The sequence below is a fragment of the Pseudophryne corroboree genome, chromosome 10, assembly GCF_028390025.1.
Source record: "Pseudophryne corroboree isolate aPseCor3 chromosome 10, aPseCor3.hap2, whole genome shotgun sequence".
Classification (NCBI taxonomy): domain Eukaryota; kingdom Metazoa; phylum Chordata; class Amphibia; order Anura; family Myobatrachidae; genus Pseudophryne; species Pseudophryne corroboree.
In genome coordinates, this window is record NC_086453.1 from 319,992,106 (window position 1) to 320,010,280 (window position 18,175).

General features: G+C 46.4%; 1 long non-coding RNA gene across 1 annotated transcript in view; it reads right to left on the minus strand.

Moving 5' to 3' along the window:
* LOC134966624 (uncharacterized) overlaps nt 1-18,175 on the minus strand; it is a 355,275-nt gene that overhangs the window by 285,148 nt on the left and 51,952 nt on the right. The window lies entirely within an intron of this gene.

Here is an 18,175-nt window from a genome sequence, read left to right on the forward strand (position 1 = left end):
TGTTCGCTCGGTATTTTTGATCGCATCGCAGTGAAAATCCGCTTAGTACGCATGCGCAATGTTCGCACTGCGACTGCGCCAAGTAACTTTACTATGAAGAAAGTATTTTTACTCACGGCTTTTTCTTCGCTCCGGCGATCGTAATGTGATTGACAGGAAATGGGTGTTACTGGGCGGAAACACGGCGTTTCAGGGGCGTGTGGATGAAAACGCTACCGTTTCCGGAAAAAACGCAGGAGTGGCCGGAGAAACGGTGGGAGTGCCTGGGCAAACGCTGGGTGTGTTTGTGACGTCAACCAGGAACGACAAGCACTGAAATGATCGCACAGGCAGAGTAAGTCTGGAGCTACTCTGAAACTGCTAAGTAGTTAGTAATCGCATTATTGCGAATACATCGGTCGCAATTTTAAGAAGCTAAGATTCACTCCCAGTAGGCGGCGGCTTAGCGTGTGTAACTCTGCTAAATTCGCCTTGCGACCGATCAACTCGGAATGAGGGCCAATATTGTGAGGTGTGAGGTATTCAGAATAGACTGAAAATGAGTGTAAATTATGGTTTTTGAGGTTAATAATAATATGGGATCAAAATGACCCCCAAATTCTATGATTTAAGCTGTTTTTTAGGGTTTTTTGAAAAAAACACCCGAATCCAAAACACACCCGAATCCGACAAAAAAAATTCGGTGAGGTTTTGCCAAAACGCGGTCGAACCCAAAACACGGCCGCGGAACCGAACCCAAAACCAAAACACAAAACCCGAAAAATTTCCGGCGCTCATCTCTAATTCAGACCTGATTGCAGCAGCAAATTTGTTAGCAAATGGGCAAAACCAGGGCCCTAATTCAGACCTGATCGTAGATGTGCTAAATTTAGCACATCTACGGTCAGTCTTCAGACATGCGGGGGGACGCCCCGCATGTCAGGCTCTGCCCCCCCCCCCCCCCGCACAAGTACAAAAGCATCGCACAGCGGCGATGCTTTTGTACTTGAAGAGTAGCTCCCAGCCAGCACAGCTCCTGCACACTGACAGGGAGCTACTCATTGCTCTCCGGATCGCAGCAGCTGCGTGTGATGTCATGCAGCCACCACGGCAAGCCCCCCCCAACGGTCCGGGCACGCCTGCGTAGCCCGGACCGCGCCCCCTAAACGGCGGCCAAACGCCGGCGGCCCACCCCTTTCCGCCCAGTGACCGCCTCTGCCTGTCAATCAGGCAGAGGCGATCGCAGGGCAAACACAGCCACCGGCGCATGCGCAGTTCAGACCTGATCGCTGCTGTGCAGTGCACATGGTTTTGTCCATTTGCTAACAAATTTACTGCTGCCATCAGGTCTGAATTAGGCCCTTAAATTGGTAATTAATGCTGTTTAACCACTTCACTGCTGAGAATTTTCTCACCCTTGTGCTGAGGTAATTCCTTCACATTTGCGCTCATCACATTCCAACAGCAATATTAATTATTTTTTTATGTGATACCCACCCACACATATTATAGCTTGGGTTTTTCAGAAGACTTTATATTTTCAGAAAATGCCATAAGATTTCTTTTTTGTTGTTGCTCACCTGTAGATGGCATTTGGCTACAAGATTTGCTTCTACTGTGACTATGGCAGTGCCTGCACCCAAGCTTTTTATTGTCAATAACAGGGCAGGATAGAGAAAAAAACAACAACAAAAACCAATAAAATAAATTGCGAAATTATTACACTGTTTACATTTTTAAAACTGACGATATTATTGTGTATTTTTAAGAAGTTATAAATTATTACTGAATATATTGCGTTCTTTTGATATTTATTTAATTTCTTTTATTTTATTTTTAGTTTGGAATATTTTTCAGAGCTGCAGTTTATTCCATATGAGAGGAAAACATATAGTTTGATTGTTAATTTATTTATATTTTTTTTAGTGCCTGGAATTTATTGCTTTGGTGTTTTGAGAAAAACCCTTACACAAGCATCAAATGCCAGTTAAGGCCCGTACACACTGGCCGATATATCGCGGGTCCGTAGGCCAGTGTGTATGGGCGATATGTCTGTGAACTCCGTCTACCGATATATTGGCGCGTCGCTGTGTGTACACACGACCGCCCGTACACATGCTGCGGTGGCCGGCGGTGATTGACAGCTGAACTGGGCGGTCGTGTGTACACGCCCGCCCAGTTCATGACGTCAGTCCCCGATGGATCGGGCAGTGTGTATGCTCAACACACTGCTCGATCTGTCCATAGATATATCTGCCGATCAATTGATCGGCATATATATCTTCCAGTGTGTACCCACCTTAAGAGTCAAAGTAAGATAAATTGACACAAAAAGTGAAATTAAACTTTAAAACCCTCCATCTGTAGAAAATTTGTTTTTGTGTGTGTACTATTTGTGCACAGTTTTGGGAATCACCTCTTTCAAATGAGGGTACCCCTGTCTTTCTAGTTGTTCTTCGGGGAAATCAGAGGGACCCCACCATTTTTATTTTTTTTTAGATGATCAGCGGTATTTAATGCTGCCTGAGTCCGGCGGCCGTTCGGGATGCTGGTCGAACTCAAATGTTTTTTTAAAGGGGCAATAACGTACAAGACAATAGCATGCCTTGTAAGTGATTGCCCCTTTAAAAAAAACAAACTCTGGACTCGGGAGGCATTACATTCCGCCGGATGTTGGCACACAGAAGTCATGTTCCCTGACAGTATTCAAAGGATGAAAGCAATTGACAGATTTTGGATTATTTGCTCAGCATACCGATCCACAGTGCCAGATTAAGGTCCTCATGGGTCTGGAGCTCAAATTTATGAAGGGCCTATTGTATGCCACCGCAAGGGGTGTGACCAGCATTGTGGGGTTGTCAGAGGCGTCACCGGGTGTGGTGACACCCGGTGCACGCCCCTGATCTCCTGCCGCGATCGCAGCAAAAAAGGGGCGTGACCTTGTACTTAGGGGCATGGCTTCGCGGGGATCCCGGAATCGCCACTCTGGGGGTGTGCCCAGCATCTCCGGGGATGCTGGGCTTCCCCCAGAGCCAGTCTCCGTCCGCTGTCGGCTCCTCTTCTGTGACAGGATCCGGGTGCTGTAGGAGACTTTCTCACTGCAGCACCTGGTTCCTGTCAGTGCGGAGGAGCTGACATTTGGTGTCACCCTCCTCCAGGCGTCACACCCGGGTGCGGGCTGCACCCCCCGCACCCGCCTTGTGACGCCACTGGGGGTTGTGGCTACTGGTATGGGCAGTGCCAGATTAACGTCCACATGGGCCTGGAGCTGAAATTTATGAAAGGCCTATTGTGTACCGCTGCAGCAGATCGGATTAAGGAGGGGGGAGCGGGGTATATGTTATCCTGGGGCCCCCTCTCTCAGGGCCCAACCGTGTCTGCCATCAACCACTAGCCGATTGCTTGTATTTCAATTTTTTTTATGAAGTTCAGCTGTGGGAGAGCCCTTCCCTATGTGTTCAGTGGTTTCCTCTAATACTCCCACCATGCACCTTGAAGCTGAGTACCCAACATGGTCAGCTCACATCAGCGGTGGGTGCTGATTTACATTTGATATTAGAGGAGGCATCACATAGAAGGAGCAGTGAAGAATGACTTTACTCTCCTGCTGCGTAAGCGAGCACAACCGTCACATAACAGGAGACTCATTACAGCCCCAGCGTATATTACAGAGAGCGCATCAGTGACCACTATATATTATAGAGAGCATCAGTGACCACCATATATTACATACAGCATCAGTGACTCTGTTTACTACACAGAGCATCAGTGACCACCATATATAACAGAGAGCATCAGTGACCACCATATATTACAGAGAGCATCAGTGACCACCATATATTACATAGAGCATCAGTGACCCTGTTTACTACACAGAGCATCAGTGACCACCATATATTAGAGAACATCAGTGACCACTGCATATTACAGAGAGCATCAGTGACCACCATGTATTACAGAGAGCATCAGTGACCACTATATATTACAGAGAGCATCAGTGACCACTATATATTACAGAGAGCATCAGTGACCACCAGATATTACATACAGCATCAGTGACTCTGTTTACTACACAGAGCATCAGTGACCACCATATATAACAGAGAGCATCAGTGACCACTATATATTACAGAGAGCATCAGTGACCACCATATATTACATACAGCATCAGTGACTCTGTTTACTACACAGAGCATCAGTGACCACCATATATTAGATAACATCAGTGACCACTGCATATTACAGAGTATCAGTGACCACCATGTATTACAGAGAGCATCAGTGAACACTGTATACTAAAGAGAGCATCAGTGACCCCCGTATACTACAGAGAGCATTAGTGACCACCATATACTACAGAGAACATCAGTGACCACTGTATATTACAGAGAGCATCAGTAACCACCGTATATTACAGAGCATCAGTGAACACTATATATTACAGAGAGTATCAGTGACCACTGTATACTACAGAGAGCATCAGTGACCACCATATATATTACAGAAAAAATCAGTGACCACCATATATTACAGAGAGCATCAGTGACCCCTGTTTACTACAGAGAGCACCAGTTACCACCATATATTAGAGAACATCAGTGACCACTGTATATTACAGAGAGCATTGGTGACCGCCATATATTACAGAGAGCATCAGTGACCCCTGTATACTACAGGGAGCATCAGTGGCCCCAGTATACTATAGAGAGCATCAGTGACCACTAGAGCCATAACTAGACATTTTGGTGCGTCCATTGGTGCCACCCTCAATATTTTATAAAGGGCACAACAGCATCCGTTAGTCACATTACACCACATGGTAACGTCCATTAGTCACACTACATTGCACAACAGCGTCCGTTAGTCACATTATACCGCTCAACAGCATCCGTTAGTCACATTACACCACACGGTAACGTCCATTAGTCACACTACACTGCACAACAGCGTCCGTTAGTCACATAACACCGCACGGCAGCATCCGTTCGTCACATTACACCGCAAGACAGCGTCCGTTAGTCACATTACACTGCATGGCAGTGTCCATTAGTCACAATACATCACACGATAGTGTCTGACAGTCACATTACTCCATGCGGTAGTGTGTAGTGTCCGTTAGTCACATTACACAGCTAGCAGTGTCCGTTAGTTACATTACACTGCACGGTAGTATCCGAGTCACACTACACCGCGCAATAGTGTGTAGTGTCCGTTAGTCACATTAAACCGCACAGCAGCAACCGTTAGTCATATTACACCACATGGTAGCATCCATTAGTCACATTATGATGCTTGGTAGCGTCCGTTAGTCACATTACACTGCACAGCAGCATCCGTTAGTCACTATTCACATTACACCACACGCCAGCTTCCGTTACACCGCATGATAGTGTCTGAGTCACATTACACCACATGGCAGCGTCCAATAGTCACATTATGCAGCACGGTAGCGTCCGTTAGTCCCATTACACCGCACAGCAGCATCAGTTAGTCACATTACACCGCACAGCAGCATCCGTTTGTTATATTACACCGCATGGTAGTGTACGTAATACACACTGGCCAGAATTCAAATGATTATCACACACAATAGATGGATAATATTATATATATATATATATATATATATATATCTCTGAGCAATATTTAAAACAGTGTGTCATTAAGGTCACAGAACATGCAGACATAACTTTCAATGTTGGGATTTCAGGAACACAAAGGCTCAGTGAGAGAAACTCAGGACTGCTTAGTGTGCTGTCCTGGGCATAGGGATACACAGCATATTCTCCTTTGTATCTCAAACAGCAGCTGCACGGAACACCTCACAGATGACCCGGGCGGGGAGCACTGTGTAATGTCCAGTGGGCGGAGCTTAGAACGGCCCGGGGGCGATGCTTCAGGCATCAGGGCTCAGCAGTGGAAGAACCAGGGGGCAGGGCTTATAATGGCCCAGAGCTTCAAAGGGATGGCATGTGAAAGGACCTTTTGCCAATCGTGGGCACTGCTGTAGATGGACAAGGAGGCGGAGCCTATCGCGATCTGGGGGAGGAGCCTATTTCGAACATGGCCTGGGTCTGAGCTTCGCTGACGAGGGGAGAGCGCATGTGGACAAGGAGGCGGAGCTTATCGCGGTCTGGGGGAGGAGCCTATATCGACCTGGCTGGCCTGGGTATGAGCTTCAGCTGACGTGGGGAGAGCGTTTGTGCACAGCTGATGGCAACTTGGAAGGGGATAGGCAGAGCTTTGGCTCTCTGAGACAGGAGTCGAGTGAGGGAATACTATTGGTGATGACAGGAGAAAAGTTTTTTTTTTCCTGTCAACACTATCTGAACTGCAGAGGATCTCTGGGCCTATTTTCAGTGGGGGGCCTGGAGCTGCAGCTCCATCCGCCCCATTGTTAATCCGGCCCTGGGTATGGGAGTGTGACCAGTGCTGTGTGTGTGTGTGTGTGTGTGTGTGTGTGTGTGTGTGTGTGTGTGTGAATATTTTATTAAGAGCGGAGGAAAAAAGGGAGAAGTACAGTGGAAGATGGGAGGAAGATGGGAGGGATACAGGGGGATGAATAGTAGGTATACAATAGACAAGCTTGGCAGCTATGGTAATTTAAATAATTCAATAATACATGGATAAAAATTTAAATTAACCTAAATGTTTAAAAAAACACACATTGTATGTATATACAAACACCTATATGATAAACTGCAATTAGTAATCCTGCCCGACCATCCATACACAGTAAACGTGTCCATTCCTATGATGACCCCTTTTGTGTAACTCTCAGAAAATTTGGGTGTAATTTTGATCCTATGGTATTAATAACCTCAATAACATTAATTTGCACTCATTTCCAGTCTATTCTGAACACCTCACACCTCACAATATTGTTTTTAGGCCTAAAAGTTGCACCAAGGTAGCTGTACGACTAAGCCAAGTGACACAAATAATTCCCACTGGAATTATACAGCAAAATCACTGGAATTATACGGCAATATCACTGGAATTATATGGCAGTACCACTGGACATATATGGAAGTGTCAGAAAGGATGGCACTTTAAAAAAATAGTCCCCAAACAGCACATGATGCAAAGAAGAAAAAGAGGTGCAAGATGAAATTGTCCTTGGGCCCTCCCACCCACCCTTATGTTGTATAAGCAGGACATGCACACTTTAACAAACCAATCATTTCAGCGTCAGGGTCTGCCACACAACTGTGGCTGAAATAACTGGTTTGTTTGGGCCCCCACCAAAAAAGAAGCAATCAATCTCTCCTTGCACAAACTGGCTCTACAGAGGCAAGATGTCCACCTCATCCTCCGATTTCTCACCCCTTTCACTGTGTACATCCCCCTCCTCACAGAGTATTAATTCGTCCCACTGGAATCCACCATTACAGGTCCCTGTGGTGTACTTTCAGAAGACAATTGCTGGTCTTCCCGGAGGAATTTATAATTAATTTTGATGAACATCATCTTCTCCATATTTTGTGGAAGTAACCTCCTACGCCAATCGCTGACAAGGTTACCGGCTGCACTAAACATTCTTTCGGAGTGCACACTGTAAGGGGGGGGGGGGGGGGGGGGGCGACTTAGGTAAAATTAAGCCAGTTTGTGGAAGGGCATCCAAATTGCCTCTTTTTCCTGCCAGTATACATACGGATTGTCTGACATGCCTACTTGGATGCTGTCACTCATATAATCCTCCACCATTCTTTCAATTGTGACAGAATCATATGCAGTGACAGTAGACATGTCAGTAATCGTTGGCAGGTCCTTCAGTCCGGACCTGATGTCAGCTTTCACTCCTGACTGCCCTGAATCACCACCAGCGGGTGGGCTAGGAAATCTTATCCTTTTCCTTGCAGCCCCAGTGACGGGAGAAATTGAAGGAGGAGCTGTTGACGGGTCACGTTCCGCTTGAGTTGACAATTTACTCACCAGCAGGTCTTTGCACCTCTGCACACTTGTTTCTGCCAGAAAGGGAGATACAACGTAGGCTTTAAACCTAGGATCGAGCACGGTGGCCAAAATGTAGTGCTCTGATTTCGACAGATTGACCAACCTTGAATCCTTGCAAAGCGAATGAAGGGCTACATCCACAAGTCCCACAAACTTAGCGGAATCGCTCCGTCTTAGCTCCTCCTTTAATTTCTCCAGCTGCTTCTGCAAAGGCCTGATAAAGGGGAATGACCTGACTCAAGCTGGCAGTGTCTGAACTGACTTCACGTGTGGCAAGTTCAAAGGGTTGGAGAACCTTGCACAAGACGGAAATCATTCTCCACTGTGCTTCAGTCAGGTGCATTCCCCCTACTTTGCCTATATTGTAGGTAAATGTATAGGCTTTAATGGCATTTTGCTGCTCCTCCATCCTCTGAAGCATATAGAGTGTTGAATTCCACCTTGTTACCACCTCTTGCTTCAGTTGATGGCAGGGCAGGTTCAGGAGTGTTTGCTGGTGCTCCAGTCTTCGGCACGCAGTGGCAGAATGTCGAAAGTGGCCAGCAAATTTTTTGGGCCACCGACAGCATCTCTTGCACGCCCCTGTCATTTTTCAAAAAATTCTGCACCACCAAATTAATTGTATGTGCAAAACATGGGACGTGCTGGAATTTGTCCAGTTGTAATGCACGCACAATATTGGTGGCGTTGTCCGATATCACAAATCCCCAGAAGAGTCAAAGTGCGGTAAGCCAATGCACGATGATGTCCCTCAGTTTCCGTAAGAGGTTGTCAGCTGTGTGCCTCTTACGGAAAGCGGTGATACACAGCGTAGCCTGCCTAGAAATTAGTTTGGATTTGCGAGATGCTGCTACTGGTCCCACTGCTGCTGTTGTTGCTGCGGGAGGCAATACATCTACCCAGTGGGCTGTCACAGTCATATATAGTCCTGAGTCTGCCCTGCTCCACTTGTCCACATGTCCGTGGTTAAGTGGACACTGGATACAATCACATTTTTTAGGACATTGGCGACACTTTTTCTGACATCTCTGTAAATTCTCGGTATCGCCTGCCTAGTGAAGTGGAATCTAGATGGGGTTTGGTACCGGGGACACAATACCTCCATCAATTGTCTAAATCCCACTGCATTAATGGCGGATACCGAACGCACGTCTAACACCAACATAAGTGTCAAGGCCTCAGTTATCCGCTTTGCAACCTGTCATATTTCATCTTCCTCACAAAGGAAAGTTGGACAGTCAGTTGCTTACTGGAAGTAGTACAAGTGGTCTTCCGACTTCCCCTCTGGGATGACGATCGACTCCCAGCAGCAACAACAGCAGTGGCAGCAACAGCAGGCATACCACTCAAGTATCCTACGGAGGAATCACAGTTAGGAGAGGACTCCTCAGTCTTGACAGTGACATGGCCTGCTGGACTACTGACGTTCCTGACTGAGGAGGAAGTTGACGTTGAGGGAGTTGGTGGTGTGGCTTGCAGGAGCTTGGGTACAAGAGGAAGAAGGGATTTAGGTGTCAGTGGACTGCTTACACTCTTACCCAAAGTTTCAAAACTTGACACTGACTTCTGATGAATGCGCTGCAGGTGACGTATAAGGGAGAATGTTCCTAGGTGGTTAACATCCTTACCCCTACTTTTTACAGATTGACAGAGGCAACACACGGCTTGACACATGTTGTCCCGATTTGTGGAGAAATAATTCCACACCGAAGAGGTGGCTTTTTTGGTATTTTGCTCAAGCATCACAATGGGCTTCTTCATCCCACAGACAACAGGTGTCTCCCCCGGTGCTTCATTTAAACAAACCACATCACAATCAGAATCCTCATCGTCAACTTCCTACTCAGTGCCAGCAACACCCATATCCTCATCCTGGTGTACTTCAACAGTGACATCTTCAATTTGAATATCAGAAACTGAACTATGGGCGCTCCTTCCAGCACTTGCAGGGGGCGTGCAAATGGTGGAATGAGCCACCTCTTCTCGTCCAGTGTTGGAAAGGTCAGGCATCGCAACCGCCGACACACTTGGACTCTCCGTGGGGATTTGTGATACCATCTCAGAACGCACAGTTCTTTACTGTGCTTTTTCCAGCTTAACTCTTAATTTTTCTAGCGGGAGGATGAGGGCTTCCATCGTCATGTGAAGCTGAACCACTAGTCATGAACATAGGCCAGGGCCTCAGCCGTTCCTTGCCACTACGTGCTGTAAATGGCATATTGGCAAGTTTCCATTTCTCCTCAGACGATTTAAATTAATTTTTGGGGGTATTTTTACTGAACTTTGGCTTTTTGGATTTCACATGCTCTCTACTATCACATTGGGCATCAGCCTTGGCAAACGACGTTGATGCCATTTCATCATCTATGTCATGACTAGTGGCAGCAGCTTCAGCACTAGGAGGAAGTGGTTCTTGATCTTCCCTATTTTATCCTCCACATTTTTTTTCTCCATTATTTTTCTGGAGTTATATAACACAATATGCGGCACAGGAGCACTGGACATATGGCAGCAGAGTATACCACTGTGACTGGCCACTGGAATGACTGATGGCTGATGCACAGGACACTACCACTGGTCTGATGCAGGACAACACAGCAACACTGTAAGGGACTTATTATTATACAGCAGCACTGGACATATGGCAGCAGAGTATACCACTGTGACTGGTCACTGGAATGAATGATGGCTGATGCACAGGACACTACCACTGGTGTGATGCAGGACAACACAGCAACACTGTAAGGGACTTGTTGTTATTATTATACAGCAGCACTGGAAATATGGCAGCAGAGGATACCACTGTGATTGGTCACTGGAATGACTGATGGTTGATGCACAGGACACTACCACTGGTGTGATGCAGGACAACACAGCAACACTGTAAGGGACTTGTTGTTATTATTATACAGCAGCACTGGAAATATGGCAGCAGAGGATACCACTGTGACTGGTCACTGGAATGAATGATGGCTGATGCACAGGACACTACCACTGGTGTGATGCAGGACAACACAGCAACACTGTAAGGGACTTGTTATTATTATACAGCAGCACTGGAAATATGGCAGCAGAGGATACCACTGTGATTGGTCACTGGAATGACTGATGGTTGATGCACAGGACACTACCACTGGTGTGATGCAGGACAACACAGCAACACTGTAAGGGACTTGTTGTTATTATTATACAGCAGCACTGGACATATGGAAGCAGAGGATACCACTGTGACTGGTCACTGGAATGACTGATGGCTGATGCACAGGACACTACCACTAGTCTGATGCAGGACAACACAGCAATACCGAAGGGACTTGTTTTTATTATACAGCAGCACTGGACATATGGCAGCAGAGGATACCACTGTGACTGGTCACTGGAATGACTGATGGCTGATGCACAGGACACTACCACTGGTCTGATGCAGGACAACACAGCAACCCTGTAAGGGACTTATTATTATACAGCAGCACTGGACATATGGCAGCAGAGGATACCACTGTGACTGGTCACTGGAATGAATGATGGCTGATGCACAGGACACTACCACTGGTCTGATGCAGCACAACACAGCATCCTATACCGTAGCACTGGACATATGGCAGCAGAGGACACCATCACTGTGACTGGACTGATGCAGCACATTACACCACCACTGAACTGATGCAGCACAACACAGCACCACTGGACCGGACATATACAGCTGCACTGGACATATGGCAGCAGAGGACACAACCACTGTGACTGGACAGATGCAGCACAAGACACAGACACTGAGAGAACGGAGACACGTCCTCTCTATACACTCTCCAATGCTGGAGTGAAAATGGCGGCGACGCGCGGCTCCTTATATGGAATCCAAACTCCGCGAGAATCCGACAGCAGGATGATGACGTTTTGCCTCGTTCTGGTTTCCGAGTCAGGCGGGAAAACCCGAGCCAGACTCGGATGCTGACTCGGATGCGGGCTCTGGAGACTACGGTTGGTGTAAGGGTTAAGAGGTGGATGATCAAAATGCTCCTAACGTGTTTCGCTGTATTGGGGTTACATTTTTGTCAAAGGTGGACCAACCCCTGCTCTGCATTAAAGTGGCTGAATGCAAACCAGGAAGTCTGGTGGTGGTGGGGGTTAGTCTGATGAGGGGGGTGGGTGAGCCCGGTGACAGGGGGTGGAGGGGGATTAGTCTGGTGAGGGGGTTGGGTGAGCCCGGTGACAGGGGGAGGAGGGGGATTAGTCTGGTGAGGGGGGTGGGTGAGCCCGGTGACAGGGGGAGGAGGGGGATTAGCCTGGTGAGAGGGGTGGGTGGGCCTGGTGACAGGGGGAGGAGGGGGATTAGTCTGGTGAGGGGGGTGGGTGAGCCTGGTGATGAGGGGAGGAGGGGGATTAGCCTAGTGAGAGGGGTGGGTGAGCCGGGTTACAGGGGGAGGAGGGGGGATTAGTCTGGTGAGGGGGTGGGTGAGCCTGGTGATGAGGGGAGAAGGAGGATTAGCCCGGTTAGAGGGGTGGGTGAGCCTGGTGACATGGGGAGAAGGGGTATTAGTCAGGTGAGAGGGGTGGGTGAGCCTGGTGACATGGGGAGGAGGGGGGATTAGTCTGGTGAGGGGGTGGGTGTGCCTGGTGACAGGGGGAGGAGGAGGATTAGTTTGGTGGGGAGGGGTGATTAGTCTGGTGGGGGGTGGGGAATGGGGTGGTTTAACCTGGTAACAAGGTGAGGAGCAGTGATGCTACTGCTACATATTGATAGCTCTGGGTTAATATATTCTTTATGTTACCTGTTACTGGCAGATGGTGGCTCCAGCTCAGGAACAGGGTGCTCTGGGGTATCTGACCTACCAGCACACAGTGATAGTTTCACGGGAGACCTGGCCACCAATCACCGCACACAGCCGCGGCCGGCCCGCCCCGGCATCTAGAGGGAGCCGAGGTTGAGAAAGGAACACAATGGGAACCCCCAGAGCCGCAGATGCAGCAAGGGCTTCCGAGTAGGCTAGGAAGTGTAATCCAGGCTGCCTGGCGCCCTTCTCACTATGCCTTAGTAGCCACTTACGCTGTGCAATGGTATGGCCGGCCCTGGTCGCCTCCCACTCATCCCCTCTACACTGCCGCGGTGCAGGCAACAGGAGAGCAGTGCTGCTGGGTCTTAGTGCCGCTCGATACTCCAGTTCCAGTTCCCTGCAGCCGGCAGTAAAAAGATGTGCTGCCTGGGTGGCTCTGCAGCTGTACCCACCAGACAGCAGAGTCACTGGCATGCTGTTGTAGCAGGAATTTATTTTCCTGTTAACAGCAGTATGTAGTTGCTGTGGGCCTATTTTGCTTGTGGGCCTGGAGCTGCAGTTCCATCAGCCCCATTGTTTATCCGGCCGTGCCGATCCATACACAGTACTCAAACACTCAACCTCATATACCACAGTCAGTCAGACACTCAACACATCAGCTATTTTATCCTGCATGGGAACTCTTGTAGGTCTACTGTAGCTATATGTAGCTAGTTATTCTTATTTATTTATTTATTACCAGTTATTTATATAGCGCACACATATTCCACAGCGCTTAACAGAGAATATTTGCCCATTCACATCAGTCCCTGCCCCAGTGGAGCTTACACTCTATATTCCCTATCACATGTACCTGCAGACTTTCATGCTATGGTTAATTTTGTTGGGAGCCAATTAACCTACCAGTAGGAGGAAACCCATGCAAGTACGGGGAGAATATACAAACTCCACACAGTTAGGGCCATGGTGGGAATCAAACCCATTACCTCAGTGCTGTGAGGCAGTAATGCTAACCATTACACCATCCGTACTGCCGCTTTGTCATGAACCCCGGCCGCCCCACTCTCCAGATACACCAATTTGAGAGTTGCGCCAGCGCCGTGCGAATCTCCGCTGCCACCAGCAAAGACTTTTCAACGTACTACAGACGTTGCAGGCATTTTTAGCTTTACCTGTAACCACAAATCACAATAGCTCATGAAAAATAGGTAACATGTAATTCACTTGACTTGGGTTCAACAACACAGCAGTCAGAAAGTGAAACTAATTATATTTTTATTATAATTAAGAAATATCTTTGGGTTTACAAGGGTAAAAAGATTACAAAGAATATAAGGCGTTTTAGAAAAGATATACAGGTTACTAGCAGTCTCAATAAAAAAAAAAGGGAATAAAGAAAATCAGACCCTAAGTACTCTTACGTAGTGCATTAGGATCTGTGTAAGGAAGCTTCACAAAGAAAATAGACATCCATCCAGGCACTGGTAGCCACTTCCATCAGAATGATTATTCTTCGGCCTAATTCAGCGTTGTACACTATGTCGATGTTTTCGCAATTGTGTGTTTATTGGCAGACTGCGCACGTGCTGCGATCGCATTGTGCGTGCACATAGGTTCCTTTATGATTGCATTTGCTATGAAGATTAAGTCGCAAAGTGATTGACAGGAAGTGTCTGTTTGGGGGTGGTAACATAGTATTAGCAGGTAGTGGTTTTAAAAATGCAGGCGTGTCCTAGCCATTAATGGGGCGTGTATGTGAAGTCAGCTGCGAGCTCCTGTCTACAAAAACATGGCACCTGCGTGACTACTGCCGCGTCTAGCCTGCGTAACCATAGACCTACTCGAGCAGTCGATGTTTAACTTTCGTGCATATTGGCTGTGTATGTGTACGTAAAGTGTGAATGAGTTGCTTGCGCTCCGGTAGGCGTCTGTTTTAATTTTTGGGCGGCAGCTCTCTTGCTAATATTAGCAGTTGCGTAGCATAAAAAATTACAATTGCAATAGCATACAACTCTGAATTAGGTCCATTGTCAGTTTAAACCATTGCAGATAGCAGATCAATGTAGTGTGTGACTGTGCAGTGTGTGCAGAGGTGCAAGTACAATTTTTTTCTTAGTGGTACTGATAGCAAAAAAAAATGGGCGTGGTCACGTGTCATGAGGGGGCATGATCACACAAAACCAGGGGAGTGGCTACATTACTATAGGGGCATAGCCACATTATGCCACACACCATCATGCGTATTACACATTATGCCAAACACAGTAATCCTTATTACACATTATGCCACACATCGTAATTCTTATTACATATTATACCACACACCATAATGCCCATACATATTATACCACACACCGTAACGCTTATTACACATTATGCCACACACCGTAATGCCCAATACATATTATACCACACACCGTAATGCCCATTACATATTATTCCACACACCGTAATGCTTATTACACTTTATGCCACACACCGTAATGCCCAATACACATTATGCCATACACCGTAATGCCCATTACACATTATGCCACACACCGTAATGCCCAATACACATTATGCCACACACCGTAATGCCCCTTACACACTATGCCAAACACCGTAATGCCCATTACACATTATGCCACACACCATAATGTTTATTACACATTATGCCACTCACCGTAATACTTATTACACATTATGCCACATACTGTAATGCCCATTACATATTATACCACACACCTTAATGCTAATTACATATTATACCACACACCATAATGCCTATTACACATTCTGCCACACACTGTAATGCCCATTACATATTATACCACACACCATAATGCCCATTACATATTATGCCACACACTGTAATGTCCATTACATATTATACCACACACCGTAATGCTTATTACACATTATGCCACACACCATAATGCCCAATACATATTATACCACACACCATAATGCTTATTGCACATTATGCCACACACTGTAATGCCCAATACACATTATGACACACACTGTAATGCTCATTACACATTATGCCACACACCGTAATGCTTATTACACATTATGCCACACACCGTAATGCCCCTTACACATTATGCCAAACACCGTAATGCCCATTACACATTATGCCACTCATCGTAATGCTTATTACACATTATGCCACATACTGTACTGCCCATGATATATTATACCACACACCGAAATGCCCATTACATATTATACCACACACCGTAATGCTTATTACACATTATGCCACACACCGTAATTCCCAATACATATTATACCACACACCGTAAAGCTTATTACATATTATACCACACATCATAATGCTTATTACATATTATACCACACACCGTAATGCCTATTACACATTCTGCCACACACTGTAATGCCCATTACATATTACACCACTCACCACAATGGCCATTACATATTATGCCACACACTGTAATGCCCACTGCATATTATACCACACACCGTAATGCTTATTACACATTGTGCCACACACCGTAATGCTTATTACACATTGTGCCACACACCGTAATGGCCATCACACATTATGCCATGCACAGCAATGCCCATTACACATTATACCATGCACCGTAATGCCTATTACATATTATGTCACACACAGTTATGCCGCTGACACCCTTTTATGTCCCACACACAAAAATGCCCCTTACAAATTATGCCCCACAGTAAGGTTTCTAATTACTCGCTGCCAGGGGCTTCATGGCAAAAGGTACAGCTTTCTGCATCTTCTCCTGGCGGTGCCAGCATTCTCTGCACTTCCGGCATAACGCTAAACATGCAGTGGTGTAATTACACATTTTGCGCCCTCCCATGGCATTTTAGTGTCGCTTACACACATAGGGGGGTATTCAGTTAGTGCCATTTTTTTCAGCTAGCCAAAAAAACGGCACTAATTTGACCCTGGGTATTCAATGGCAGGTGCTTTTACCTGTTTTTGAATCCCTTTTCACCAATGCCTTTTCACTTTTTTTGTCAAATCGTCATGGGCGAAAACGGACCCAAAAATGGATGAAAACGCCTGTGAATTTGCCAAAACACGTGAATCAGTGACAATTATTAACGCTGGTATGTACCCGATAAGTGGCAGATGTATTGCATGATGGATGCAATGCTTAGTACATCCCACCTGGACACGGGTGGGCAAACCGTTATTTATGGCCATAACCACGAGAAGTACCTCACTCAAAATGCTAAATTTTATTGCAATGATTATTATTAATCGAATGATAGTGTTTGAATTGTGCACCTGCAGCCTTGTCTTTGTATGCAGTACTGAAAGGTCTCCGCAGGGTCGCACCTCTCATTACCGATGTGCACCCCAGGATCCCTCCCCTATATACCTAATGCTGTGTATGTACATACACAATAGAAGGCAAAATACCCCTTCTGCCTGGTGGTAGCACCCACACCCACCTGTCTTATATATTGGTTTTAATTAGGTTCCCGATATTTCTTAGACTGCATGCAGAGCAAGGTTCTGCACAAATGTATATTAGAATGTCAGATGGGGGTGTTTGGGGCACGGGTCCCCCTTGACTGCTGTGGCTGGTCGGCCTCAGGAGCAACACAGGCTAACAATTTCCTTACATCCCTATTGTGTGTGTTGTTTCAATGTAACCCATTTCCCACTTTCACTTCTCACTACTTTACCTCTCACTACCTTATTCCTCACTGTGTTACCTCTCACTATTTTACCTCAGCTGAATATCAGCAACCTCTCTCACTAACCCAAATATCTTCACTTTTTTCATTCTATATTTTTTCACTAGAGCAGTGGTTTCCAAACTTTTTTGAATCACGGCGCCCTAGAATATCAGAATTCTTTTCACGGCACCCCTAGGCCAAAAAATTCTTAATGAGAAATTTAGAAAGAAATATTACATTAAGTAGATCGCGTTTATATGTCATCCTTAGGGTCAGTTGTGTGGTGAGGGACAAGATTTGCTTCTGTTTGGCCACATATTTTATGACTGGCAGCCACCAGCACTGGTTTTGCCTGTTATATTGACCATGAACAATTTTAATTGGTCCTGGACCACCAACCCAGGGCACCCCTGCAAGTGTCCCGAGGCACCCCAGGGAGCCACGGCACACAGTTTGGGAACCTCTGCACTAGAGTGTTGCCCTTGGCGGCTTGAGTTTGGGGTGTCCTGTGCCATGGACTTGTACCCCCCAATATGGTAGGGACTTGCCTGATTAATGAAGTCACCTGGACGTTGGTGGGCAAGCTGCCATAACTGTGCAAAAAGCCTCGCTCAAAATACAACATTTTATTGCACTGATTATTATTAATCGATTGGTAGTGTCTGAATTGTGCACCTGCAGCCTTGTCTTTGAATGCAGTACATCCCGCCTTTGTAAAGTAAAATAAAAGACTTCAATATGCCAGCATAAGATTTTCTATATCAGAAGTGCAAGATTTAAGATCACAGGTCCAG